Raw genomic sequence first — 14,205 nt, forward strand, 5'->3', positions numbered from 1 at the left:
TAGCGAGTGCTAATATGCCTCTCGTCCAAAGGAAACACCAACATACCCAACAAAGCAAGGCTAAATCTTCAAGGTGACGTCTTTGCCATTTTGCCTTAGTTGTGCAAAACTCATCCCAAAAGATATCAAAGCCATCGTGAGGCCAAAATCTAGCAAACAAATAATCCAAAGATATCCAAGACTGCTCGAGGCATCCCAAATGCTTGTTGTCTTTAAGGCCCAAGTCGCTAAAGAATCTTGTTCTAGAGTGATCTCGGGGAAGTATCATGTTTTTGCCTGTGTAACTTAGACGAGTGAGACCAGATATTTATGACAGGGTAGAAGTTATTTCACACTCTCTAAATCTAAAAATCATATTATGCGGGTCCCAATAGGTCAACATCGCCTCCACTAAATCCGGGCGAGGTGTGATATTAAGAAGTGAAGTGAGGGTGCCCAACTTATTCATTAGCTCGTGTTGTTCTAACAGTGAAAACATTTTCCACCACCTGACCAACTTTCCTCGGAATTTTTACTACCATCAACACTTTTGACCGAATTAGTGGGTCTATACCTGAATGAAGTTAGACACAAGCAAGACATAATTGGGCTTCTTTTTCATATATATATTCTTTATTCTTTTTTTTTAAAATGACCAATAGGGTCAAGGGTGGCTATTAGTGCAAAATCAACAAATGTGACATCAACGTAATGGGATACCTAGATATGTACTCAATATTTTAAGACACGGGTCACTGAACCACTTTTGCGAAAATGACCATATTTTGCAAAACGGCCGATGTGACCAGAAGTGGCTAGACATGCAAATTCAACAAGAATGGACCTTAAACTGAGAGAACATCTTGTTGTGGACTTAGGACTCTAAGACATGGGTTAACAAGCCACTTTGAGAAAATAGTCATACTTTGCAAAACAACCGATGTGGCCAAAAGTGGCTAGACATGCAAGACCTGGCTACAACCCCGTAAACCAAGACCTTGAGACTCACTAGGAAGAGGAGGAAGACCGGACCCTATGTGGGTTGCCTATGTATCCCGCCCCAAAAGACGAGAATCAGGTATGCGTAGTTCGAGAGGGTTGGATATAAGAGAAAACTTGGAAAAATGCGACTGATTTGGAAAAATAATATATATACTATACTATATATACATCTTATATACTATATATATTCGATATTAAATATTGAATATTAAAATTTAGGATGTTAAATAAAATTTAGGTCACAATTCTATAATAAAATTTACAAAGCATTGCCTTAAATATTTTATTTAACATCCTTTTGTCTCTAATATCTATTTAATTTTTTTTAAAAAAAATATATATGTTGGGCCCACTTAGCCCACTTAGCCTGCGGGCCGGGACCGTTTAGCCCGGGGCCAAACGGTCCCGGTCCCAGGCCGGTCCATACAAAAGTCCGTTTAGCCCGGGCCCGTTTGGCCCGTTTAATTTGGAACCGGCCCGGGACCGTTTGCACCGACCCACTTGACCCGTTTAGGCCCGGGACCGACCCACTTGACAGCTCTAACTCAAACACATGCTTTTAAGTAGTCAAGCAACAGATTCTCATCACAATAGTACTACGACAAGAAGGGATCCAAACAATTTGAACAGTAATTCATTTTGGACCAAACAGTCAGCAACGAATTCTAGCACAACCCCAACTACCATGTACGAAAATCATTCCCATGTTCTTTATAAAACTCAAACAGAAAAGAGATTAAGAGTAATAGGCTAATACCAAGTTTAAAAAGCACAAGTCATAGAAAACAATAAGAAAATAAAAGAGATGAACGTGAAATAGCCATCTTCTTTAATAGCAATTGTAGAATAAGCAAATACACTGTTTTCGACTCCAAAATCCTAGCGATGTTCAACAACAACAAGAACCCGAACAAAAACCAAAAGTACGACCCGGAACCACGAAGGGACTGGTTTGAGACTCAATCGAACTCCATCTTTGGAAACTTTTTATCAAAATCAAAGGAAGAAGCAGAAGAGTATTTCTTTTTTGTATTTTTCTGATTTTTTCGAGATTAAAAAAAATCAACAAACAACAGTAGTGTATGAATACCAAAACTCTAGCTCTAGTTCTCTCTCTGTTCGTGACCTCTTCTGCTTCGGCTTTTTGGGTATGTTTTTAAGAAGAAGAAGTGAACATCAAAGTGGACTCCATTAATGTGAGTGAAATCCTATGGGATTTCAATTGATGATTTTGTTGTTTATATGTGTGCTTTTTCATTGGCCAAATATGTGAGTGGAATCCTATGGGAATTCAATTGATGATTTTGTTATTTATATGGGTGAGAGGTGACGTGAGGAATGACCAAATATTAAGAGTAAAAGTTTACAAGAATGTATACTATGTGTGCTTTGTTCCTTTCTAAAAATGACGTGAGGTTCCAAAGTTTGTTAAAGAAAAAGACAAAAAGCTAATGGGACCTTTCTTTCTTGAACTAACCGGGAAAAAACTTTGAAATATCAAAATACAACTAGTTAATTATAACTAAAAAGAAAATAACATATCAACTTTGCACAATTGTGAACACCTAATTTTTGACTATATTTGAATTTTTATCACCTTCTACTATGTAAATATTTTCAGAATTTAATATATAATTTTTAGCTTCGTCCACTTATATATATATATATATATATATATATATATATATATATATATATATATATATATATATGAGAGAGAGAGAGAGAGAGAGAGAGAGAGAGAGAAATTATTAATAATTTAAAAGGTCAATTATTACTATTAGTATTATTTTTATTATTATTTTTATCTTTATTTTTAAATAAAATGAATTAAAAACCGAAAATAAATAAAAATTAATTATTATTTTTAAAAAAAACAAATTTCGGATTGGAATTAAAAAACAGGAAAAGTAGAAATATAAAATTAAAAAGTAAAAGTAAAAGTAGGTAGAAATTGTTTAATAAAAAAAGTAAAAGAAAGTAAAAAATTAAAAAAAAGAGTAAAAGAATGTGAAAATTTAAAAAATAAAAAGTAAAATAAAGTTGGAATTAAAAAATAAAATTAAGGGTATCTGATTTTTTTTTTATAAAAAAAAAGTAAAAGTAAGTGAAAAATAAAAAAAAAGTAAAATAAGTGGAAAATAAAAAAAAGAAAAGTGAGAAAGTGGGATTTTAAATATATTAAAAGTAAAAAAAGTGAGAAATTAAAAAATAAAAGTAAAGGAAAGTAGGAAAATTATTTTTTAAAAAAATAAGAAAAATGGGAAGTGGGAATTCTTTTTAATTAAAAATAAAATAAAAATAAAAATAAAAAATAAAAATCTGAAAATTTCAAAATTTATTTTCTATAAATAGAAGAGAAATGTGATGAAAAAAAGGGAGAGAGAGAGAGAAAGGAAAAAATAGGGAGGAAGGAATTGAGAAAAAATTATTTTTCTTCTTCTAGGATAAGGAAATTTCTACTCGTGTCATTCTTTCTTCGGCTTTCTTTCAAAACATCCAGTAGCTTCACCACCCCAAAACCACTAGCCCTTGACCACTTTTGAGCCATCATTAACCCCAAAAAAAAAAAAAGGCTCCAAAAATAGCCACTAAATCGTCAGTTTTGCAAGGTCGATTGAGGTTGCAAGTTGAGATTTGCCGCTCGAGTTTTTCGTGGTCCGAAGGGTCCAGTTGAGAGCTATCCGATCATTGAGTGGTTTTAATTTAAATCCACAATCATCAATACAAAGGTTCACTTCTCTTTCTATTTTGTTGTTTTTTCTCTCATTAATGTTTTGGGTCACTTTGTTTTAATTTAACTTTGAGTATGATATGATCGAGTTCGCATCTGAGTGTGCTAAGATTAATTTGTTCTCATGTTGAGTATTTGTTAAGATTAATTTATTGTCCTTTTTAGTGTTCATATGGTTAATTTTATTGATGAATATGTATTAATTCGTTACTTTTCTTGTTTATTCAATGAAGTAATGACTTTCCATTTTAGCATGCTTTAGTTTCATTTTGATCTCCTATCTTAGTGACTAAATTGATCCTGCATGTATCTATCTTTTCCTACCATAAATTTAGTCTAGTTTCAAATATTGGTTAGCAGTAAAATTATAAGAGATTATGTTGGGCCATGATTGGTGTAAGACTTTAATTGAACTTTCCTAGCGTATTTATGGGCTAATTGTTGCACATGACCAAAAACAAATAAACATTCACAAGCTAGCCAACTTTTTCCATAATTAATTTACTTCATTTCCTCCATAACAATATACATACCTCATGACCTTACAATAATGTCAAAATTAGTAATTGAATAATATTCGAACACCGTAGCTTGATTTAGGCGCGATTAATAATAAATCATCGTGACTATGGGTACGGTTCCCGTGGCATAGTCATGATACGTAAACCCCAATTCAAGTGCGTGTTTCACGCGACTTGACCATAACTTCAAATAATAATAAAAATAAATATGTTGTAAATCGCGGGTGCGTTTCATGTGGCGCGGTTTGCAATGTGTACCAAAACGACAAGTGTGCGATATCGTGACTTGTTCAAATAAATTCCATAAATATTAAAATGCGATAAAAGACAAAAATTCACAATGGGTTTAAAACATGTAATAAATCAGATAATTACGCCAAGTATTAATTGTTAAGCGACCGTGCTAAAACCACAGAACTCGGGAGTGCCTCACACCTTCTCCTAGGTTAACAGAATTTTTTACCGGTCTTCTGAGTTCGCGGACCAAAAATAAGAGTCAAATTTCCTCGATTTGGGATTTTAAAATAAATCGGTGACTTGGGACACCATAAATTATTCCAAGTGGCGAATCTGAATAAATAAATAATCTCATTTCGAATAATGTCACTTAAATTAGAAAAACTCCTTATCCCCTATCCCCTCGAAAAAAAGGAGGTGTGACAGCTTTGGCGACTCTGCTGGGGAATAAGAACCCAGAATCTCTGGTTCAGGGTTCAGAATTCGAGCTTAGAATAGCTGTTATACTTGGCTTTTATTTATTATCTGATTTTTACGTATTTGAGCCTAATGTGCTAAATGCTGCTTTTTACCGCTTTGATATTGCCTGAACTGTATATAAATTTTTACGAAACCCTCTTCTCTCTGAGTCTTCTAAATCTTTTGGGAAGCGTACGCTTCTCGTGACTTCTTTTCTGTTAGAGTCATACCCTAATTTTAGAACGAGGTTCGGACAAGTTGCAAAGCCGGTGAAGCTTCTGTATTCCTAATATGCTGCCCCTCCCCCCGGCTCGAGTTGTACTCTCGGGTAAGCCAGGTCTAGAACAATACACCCAGGATTTAAACTTAGAATGACATAACCTCATGCCGGATCCCTAGTAGGTACGTTTGTTTGCATCACGTGTATTTGACTTTGGGGACTCAACACAGAGGTTGGGTTTGTCTAGAACAGGTGTACCCAAATCAAAAGACCATCCTGATTCATTGTTACGTGCTACTTGTACATTTATTTATTTCGGCTTGCATGTTGACTGACTTCTAGAATAGGGAAAGAAAATCAAGAAAAACCAAGAGTGAGGCAAGAGAGAGAAATTTACCCGATTTATAAAAATTCAGGTATTTGAAAATCCCAAACTCTGTCGACATTTTGAAAACAAAATTTAAAATACGCCAAATATTTTCAAAAAAAAAGGTCATGCTTTTCTGACCGAACTACGCGGGTCTGATTCTCACCGGATGTGAGATACATAGGCAAACCTCATCGGTTCCTGCCCCAATTTTCAAAAATTTAAAAATATATTTTTTTGATTCCTTCTTTATAAGTTTTTCTTTGACACATAAAATCCAAAAAAAATTCTTCTTTTGTAGAAGTTTTCTTTTGGAAATTTTAAAAAACAAAAGTCAAAATCCAAAAATAATTTTCTTTAATTCATTCTTTAGAAGTTTTTCCTTAAAAAATTCCAAATAAAAAAAAATCTAAAACCAAAAAAAAATAATATTTCTTTATAGAAGTCTTTCATTTGAAAAAAGAAACAAATCAATTCAAAATTTAAAAATATTTTCTACCTTTTTTTAGAAGTCTTTCTCCCAAAATATTAAAAACAAAATCCAAAATAATATTTTCTTTCTTTTCAAAAATTCTCAAAAAAAAACACAAAGAAATCGAAATAAAAAAAAACTTTCTTCTTTATAAGTCTTTCGAAAATTTTTTAAAAATTCAAAATCCAGAAAAAAAAAAAAGAGTTTGTTTATTTACTTTATTCCTAATCTGTCTGAATTATGCAAGATCTGATTCATGCGGCGTCATCATACATAGGCAATCCCCATCGGATTTGATCATTGACATCAAATAAGCTGAGTGGAAAAAAAAGAGAAGAAAGAAAAAGAAAGAAAAGAGTGACAAAAATAACCAAAAAAAAAAACGAAAAAAAAAGAGCGAAAAAAAAACTAAAAAAAAAAAGAAAGAAAAAAAGCAAAAGTGAAAAATCCAAAAAGAGAACTTTGTGTCCAGATTGACAAAGAAAATCGCGGAATATTTTTGTGAATATGCTGTCATATGGCGCGAGCAAGCCGCCAGGGGAAAGCCTCCAATGGACGAAACAGAAATAGTTACGGTATTCCTACAGGCCCAAAAGGCGAACTACTTCCAGAACATGATGTCTGCAATGGGTAATCCGTTCGCCGAGCCTATCAAAATTGGGGAGATAGTCGAAAATGGTTTAAAAACGAGCCAAATCTTGAGTCATGCTGCCTTTAAGGCCACATCACAGGCCGTTCAGAGTGGTTCAGAGGTTTTGATGAACAGAAATGAGAGAGATGAGGAATTTGATACGGCACTGAAGGCCCTTACAGCCCTTGCCGAGACAGAAGAAAAGCTAAAAATGGTCGCCAAGCCTGAAAGTTCTCTATCAGACGGGAGTCTTAGTAGCCAGTCTTGCTATCCTTTCTGCATCCGGATTATCTCAGGGTGTGATCCGGATGTTTTACTTTATTGTCTTACTTTCCGGTGTAAACGCTTCTATCTTTAAAATTCAAAAAAAAAAAAATGAAATCAAAAAAAAAAAGAACAAAATCAAATGAAATTAATATTTCATTGTCGAGGAATGTCTCTTTTCTTAATTTTGTCACTTCTCTTATTTTTTTTTCAATTCTGTTAAACACAGATTTCAATAACATGGCATGCTTGCGGACTTCATGCCCCGATCCTAAGACGCTGTCAAACTTCGAAATAATGAATCAAGAATCAGAATGCAATGAAGATATGTTTAAGGAAATAAAATAAAGAATCGGAACAGCTAAAGAAAAATTGGCTTCAGGTTGGAAAGGTCCATACATTGAATAAGAGTACTGCAAAAGAGAGCGTTGTACTTGGGACACATCGAAGAAAATGTCCCTGAAACAACTGTCAACGCAGGTGCAGTCAAAAGGTACTATGTTAGATCCTCTATATAGCATTAATATTCTCCGGTTGGGATGAAGAAGGCTTTCTTTCTCACTATCCAAATATTTAACCCTTTGCAAACCCTTTTGAGCCGGCTCCTATTCTTTGATTACCCTCATTGGAACCCGGAAGTCATTAAAAAAAATGAATGAAAGAAAAAAATGAAAAGAGAAGAAAAAAGAAATATAAAAAAAGGAAGAAAAGACAAAGAAAATGAAATGAAAATGAAATGAAAAATGAAAAAAAAAAAAAGAGAAAAAAGGAAAGGAAAAAGAAAGAGAAGAAACCAAAAAAGAAAAAAAACCAAAACAAAAGAGAATCAAAAACAAAGTTCTCGTCCTTGAACTACGTTTGACTTGATTCTGAAAGGATATGTAGGCAGCCTCTCTCTAGGGTTCAGTCACACCAAAATAAAAATTCACATTCCCTAAAAGTTGAAACAGGGGCAAAATTTATAATGGTTTGGCGATGGTTTTGTCTGAAAGGTTCCAAAGTTGTAATTCAATCCAAATCCTTTTTATCCAAATCCTTTTCAAGTCATTCCGATCAATCGGCAAAGAGATTCAAAATGGGAGAATACAGTTACCCGGACCTAATACAACAAAATGAGAGAAATAAAATGAGAGAGTCTTATCGGTGAAAACCCTCACGGGCACCGTAAGGCGATGGTAAGCAGAGAAATTCGAAAATGAGAGAGTCTTGTTAGTGAAAACTCGCAAAGAGCATTATAAGGCGATGGTGAGAAGAGAAATGAGAGAGGCCAGCTAGTGAAAACCCGCAAAGGGTGCTACTGATCGAAAAGAGGATCCTCACAGTCACTGGCATCGACACAGTCCTGGGCAAAGTTTCTCAGTCTCAAGGCAAGAGTTGTGATAAATTTCTTAGAGTTGGACAGTTTACACAGATCAGGCATCGAGTCCAAGAGGCATGTCATGTTCATTGAAGTCCGTATACACTCCAGATAAGTCTTTCTTTCTTTTCCCCGAAAGAGATACCTCTCGTCTAAATTCATTTGTCCATTCCATTATTTGCTTTTCTTTGAATCCTTTCGGCCTAACTCTGTTTAGAAACTAAGACAAAGAAAGGATGGCAAGACTTATTTATAGGGTTCTCACTTGATACAAGCCAATATGCAAAAAAGGCACCCAACCTCGGCAGGGGCATCAAGTCGACTCCGACTGGCCATGGTGGCCGATGTTTCAAAATCAAAAACTGTTGAAAGAGGAAATTCAAAGTCAAATGCCCACAAAGGCAAAATAAAGTTGGAAAGGTTAAGTCCTACGTGACTAACCATCATGACAAAGTCCGGAAAAGCCAGAGGTTCTCCGAGGTTAGAAATGCAATCGATATTCAGGAAACAACCGGTTGCAACTGAAAGGACCGAGACCAAGTGACTCAAACAATCAAGGCCACAAAACCAACCACCGTTTCAAACTGAAAAATTATTCTTTGTTTGAAAAAAAATAGGGAAACAGGTGCAATCCAAAATCAATATTGCAAGAAGCAGGTGCAACCAAAATGAAATTACGCAAAGGCTAGAAACAGTTTTGTAGCAACTACTGCAAAAGGGAAGCCTTCTCCAAACTCTTTCCCGCATTTTACTCGTTATCTTAAAAAATATATGAAATTAAAAAGAAAGAAAAAAAATCATGGTAGTATAGGGTCTCCAATCCCTAGCTGCATTTTCCAACATAGGGTCTCCACTCCTTAGTCGCTTTTCCAACATAGGGTCTCCACTCCCTAGTTGATTTTATTTTAGACATAGGGTCTCCACTCCCTAGTCATTTTCCAACATAGGGTCTCCACTCCCTAGTTAATTTTATTTTAGACATAGGATCTCCACTCCCTAGTCTCTTTTCCAACATAGGGTCTCCACTCCCTAGTTGATATTTTTAGACATAGGGTCTTTACTCCCTAGTTGATGATTTTTAGACATAGGGTCTCCACTCCCTAGTTGATTTTATTTTTAGACATAGGGTCTCCATCTCTAGTCGCCTTTTCCAACATAGGGTCTCCACTCCTTAGTTGATTTTATTTTAGACATAGGGTCTCCACTCTCTAGTCGCTTTTCCAACATAGGGTATCCATTCCCTAGTTGATTGATATTTTAGACATAGGGTCTCCACTCCCTAGTCTGTTTTCCAATATAGGGTCTCCACTCCCTAGTCATTTTTCCAACATAGGGTCTCCACTCCCTAGTTGATGATTTTTAGACATAGGGTCTCCACTCCCTAGTCGCTTTTCCAACATAGGGTATCCACTCCCTAGTTGATTGATATTTTAGACATAGGGTCTCCACTCCCTAGTCTCTTTTCTAACATATGGTCTCCACTCCCTAGTTGATGATTTTCCAACATAGGGTATCCACTCCCTAGTTGATGATATTTTAGATATAGGGTCTCCACTCCCTAGTCTCTTTTCAAATATAGGGTCTCCACTCCCTAGTTGATGATTTTCCAACATAGGGTCCCCATTCCCTAGTTGATGATTTTTAGACATAGAGTCTCCACTCCCTAATTTTTTTTCCAACATAGGGTCTCCACTCCCTAGTTGATGTTTTTAGACATAGGGTCTCTACTCCCTAGTCGCTTTTGCAACATAAGGTCTCCACTCCCTAGTTGATGTTATTATAGACATAGGGTCTCCACTCCCTAGTCGTCTTTTCCAACATAGGGTCTCCACTCCCTAGTTGATTTTATTTTCGACATAGGGTCTCCACTACCTAGTCGCTTTTTCCAACATAGGGTCTCCACTCCCTAGTTGATTTGATCTTAAATGCAGGGTACACCATTCCCCGATATCTTTGCCAATATAGGGTATCCCATTCCCTGGCCACATTTTCCCAACATAAGGTACACCAATCCTTAGTTGAGACATCCTTTTGACAATAAAAGAACAAAATCCAAAAAAAAATGACATTTTCAGGGTACACCACTCACGACCTTTTATTGCTTTCAATAAAGAAGTAGTTTAGAATTTTGTTACAATAACTCACGAAATTTTTCTAGTGCAAACTGGGGCAGAAAAATTTCATTCGATTGTTTGTTTTGGTGTCTGAGTAGGTTTTACCTTGAGGCACATGGTTCGAGATGACCAAAAGAAGAAGTCTCAATTCAGAATAAAAGAAAAGAAAAAAATAAGTGAATTCAAAATGCAAAATCAATTGAAAAGATGTGGAATGCTAAGACATGACTGAAGCCACGGGCATTGGAGTCCCGTTTTGATTAGAAGAAACTATAGAACAATGAACTAGAACCCACAGCTAGCGAAATCAAGGTTTAGATCATAGTCTGCATGAAGAACCAGTCAAGACTCAAGATCAAGTTTCTGAAGACTCATATATAGGAATCTTGTAACTCATAATTGATAGGATTGTTTAGTTTCTTTTTTATTTTGATATAATAGCAGGACCGCGGACCGGAGCCTCGACGGAACCTCACTCGACTCCTCAACTCATCATTCCACCATTCTCCTTGAACTACACGCGACCTCATTCCCCTATAACCCGGGATATGTAGGCTGTCCAAAATCAGGACTCGGTTGCACCCTATCTTTTATTTCTTTTCCTTTTGAATAATGATTTGGTCAAAAATTAGTCATGTGGCTCACCTAGTCTTTGCTTGAAAACTCTTCATGTTTCCAAGCAAAGAGGGGCAGCTGTGAGCACCTAATTTTTGACTATATTTGAATTTTTATCACCTTCTACTATGTAAATATTTTTAGAATTTAATATATATTTTTTAGCTTTGTTACACTTATATATATATATATATATATATATATATATATATATATATATATAGAGAGAGAGAGAGAGAGAGAGAGAGAGAGAGACTTATTAATAATTTAAAAAGGTCAATTATTACTATTAGTATTATTTTTATCTTTATTTTTAAATAAAATGAATTAAAAACCAAAAATAAATAAAAATTAATTATTATTTTTAAAAAAAACAAATTTCGGATTGGAATTAAAAAATAGGAAAAGTAGAAATATAAAATTAAAAAGTAAAAGTAAAAGTAGGTAGAAATTGTTTAATAAAAAAAGTAAAAGAAAGTGAAAAATTAAAAAAATAAAAGTAAAAGAATGTGAAAATTTTAAAAATAAAAGTAAAATAAAGTTGAAATTAAAAAATAAAAGTAAGGGTATCTGATTTTATTTTATAAAAAAAAGTAAAAGTAAGTGGAAAATAAAAAAAGAAAAGTAAAATAAGTGGGAAATAAAAAAAAAAGTAAAAAAATGGGATTTTAAATATATTAAAAGTAAAAAAAGTGAGAAATTAAAAAATAAAAGTAAATGAAAGTGGGAAATTATTTTTTTAAAAAATAAGAAAAATGGGAAGTGGAAATTCTTTTTAATTAAAAATTAAAAAAAAATCTGAAAATTCCAAAATTTGTTTTCTATAAATATAAGAGAAATATGATGAAAAAAAGGGAGAGAGAGAGAGAAAGGAAAAAATAGGGAGGAAGGAATTGAGAAAAAATTATTTTTCTTCTTCTAGGATAAGGAAATTTCTACTCGTGTCATTCTTTCTTCGGCTTTCTTTCAAAACATCCAGTAGCTTCACCACCCCAAAACCACTAGCCCTTGACCACTTTTGAGCCATCATTAATCCCTCCCCCCAAAAAAATTTCCAAAATTAGCCACTAAATCGTTAGTTTTGCAAGGTCGATTGAGGTTGCAAGTTGAGATTTGCCGCTCGAGTTTTTCGTGGTCCGAAGGGTCCAGTTGAGAGCTATCCGATCATTAAGTGGTTGTAATTTAAATCCTCAATCATCAATACAAAGATTCACTTCTCTTTCTATTTTGTTGTTTTTTCTCTCATTAATGTTTTGGGCCACTTTGTTTTAATTTAACTTTGAGTATGATATGATCGAGTTCGCATCTGAGTGTGCTAAGATTAATTTGTTCTCATGTTGAGTATTTGTTAAAATTAATTTATTGTCCTTTTTAGTGTTCATATGGTTAATTTTATTGATGAATATGTATTAATTTGTTATTTTTCTTGTTTATTCAATTGAAGTAATTGCTTTCCATTTTAGCATGCTTTAGTTTCATTTTGATCTCCTATCTTAGTGACTAAATTGATCCTGCATGTATCTATCTTTTCCTGCCATAAATTTAGTCTAATTTCAAATATTGGTTAGCAGTAAAATTATAAGAGATTAGGTTGGGCCATGATTGGTGTAAGACTTTAATTGAACTTCCCTAGCGTATTTATGGGCTAATTGTTGCACATGACCAAAAACAAATAAACATTCACAAGCTAGCCAATTTTTTTCATAATTAATTTACTTCATTTCCTCCATAACAATATACATACCTCATGACCTTACAATAATGTCAAAATTAGTAATTGAATAATATTCGAACACCGTAGCTTGATTTAGGCGTGATTAATAATAAATCATCGTGACTATGGGTACGGTTCCTGTGGCATAGTCATGATACGTAAACCCCAATTCAAGTGCGCGTGTTACGCGACTTGACCATAACTTCAAATAATAATAAAAATAAACATGTTGTAAATCGCGGGTGCGTTTCACGTGGCGCGGTTTGCAATGTGTACCAAAACGACAAGTGTGCGATATCACGACTTGTTCAAATAAATTTCATAAATATTAAAAAGCGGTAAAAGATAAAAAAGCACAATGGGTTTAAAACATGTAATAAATCAGATAATTACGCCAAGTATTAATTATTAAGTGACCGTGATAAAATCACGGAACTCGGGAGTGCCTCACACCTTCTCCCAGGTTAACATAATTTCTTACCCGATCTTCTGTGTTCGCGGACTAAAAATAAGAGTCAAATTTCCTCGATTTGGGATTCTAAAATAAATCGGTGACTTGGGACACCATAAATTATTCCAAGTGGCGACTCTGAATAAATAAATAATCCCATTTCGAATAATGTCACTTAAATTGAAAAAACTCTCTATCCCCTATCCCCTCGGGAAAAAGGAGGTGTGGCAACAATAATAAAAAGTTCGGAGAAAAGCAAAAATACTACGTACTAACCACTTATACTATGTACATCTAAATTTGTACTAAATTAAAAGAAAATTATTTTTGATTATTTTTTTTGGAGAATAAAACTAGCACTACTTAACACAATTAAACTAACATAATAAAACTCCATAATTTAAAAATCCATGTGACCTTTTTCTTTTGTGTGTTTTTTTTTCTTTTAAATTTTATTAAAATTAAGATAAACTAAAAGTAACTAATAAAGAAAAATATTTTTGTAGTTTTCATTTTAAGAAAAACTAAAGCAAAAGGGTCAAAACTAGTAAAAGTAGCAAATTAGACCTAAAAGAAGTATCTAAGCACTAAAATGTGTAAAATTTCAGGGAGGGTTAAAAATTATATGTCTACACCCGGTACCTCAATCAAATATACCAACTACTCCTAAATCACCATACGGACTTAGTCGAGCCCTCAAATCAAATCAAACAACGCTAAAAACACGAATTACCCTCCAATTCAAACTTAATGAACTTTGAAACTTCAAACTTCTACAACCGATCCCGAAACCTATCAAATCACGTCCGATTGATCTCAAATTTTGCACACAAGTCATATTCAATATTACGGACCTACTCCAACTTTCGGAATCGGATTCCGACCCTGATATCAGAAAGTCCAATACCGGTCAAAATCTCCAAAAATTCGACTTTCGCCATTTCAAGCCTAAATCAGCTACAAACCTCCAAAATACAATTCGTACATGCCCCTAAGTCCAAAATTATCCAAATGAGCTTACGGAACCGACGAAGCTCTATTTTGGAGTCGTCTTCAGACAGTTCTGAC

Source organism: Nicotiana tabacum, chromosome 2, assembly GCF_000715075.1.
Source record: "Nicotiana tabacum cultivar K326 chromosome 2, ASM71507v2, whole genome shotgun sequence".
In the NCBI taxonomy this organism is placed as follows: domain Eukaryota; kingdom Viridiplantae; phylum Streptophyta; class Magnoliopsida; order Solanales; family Solanaceae; genus Nicotiana; species Nicotiana tabacum.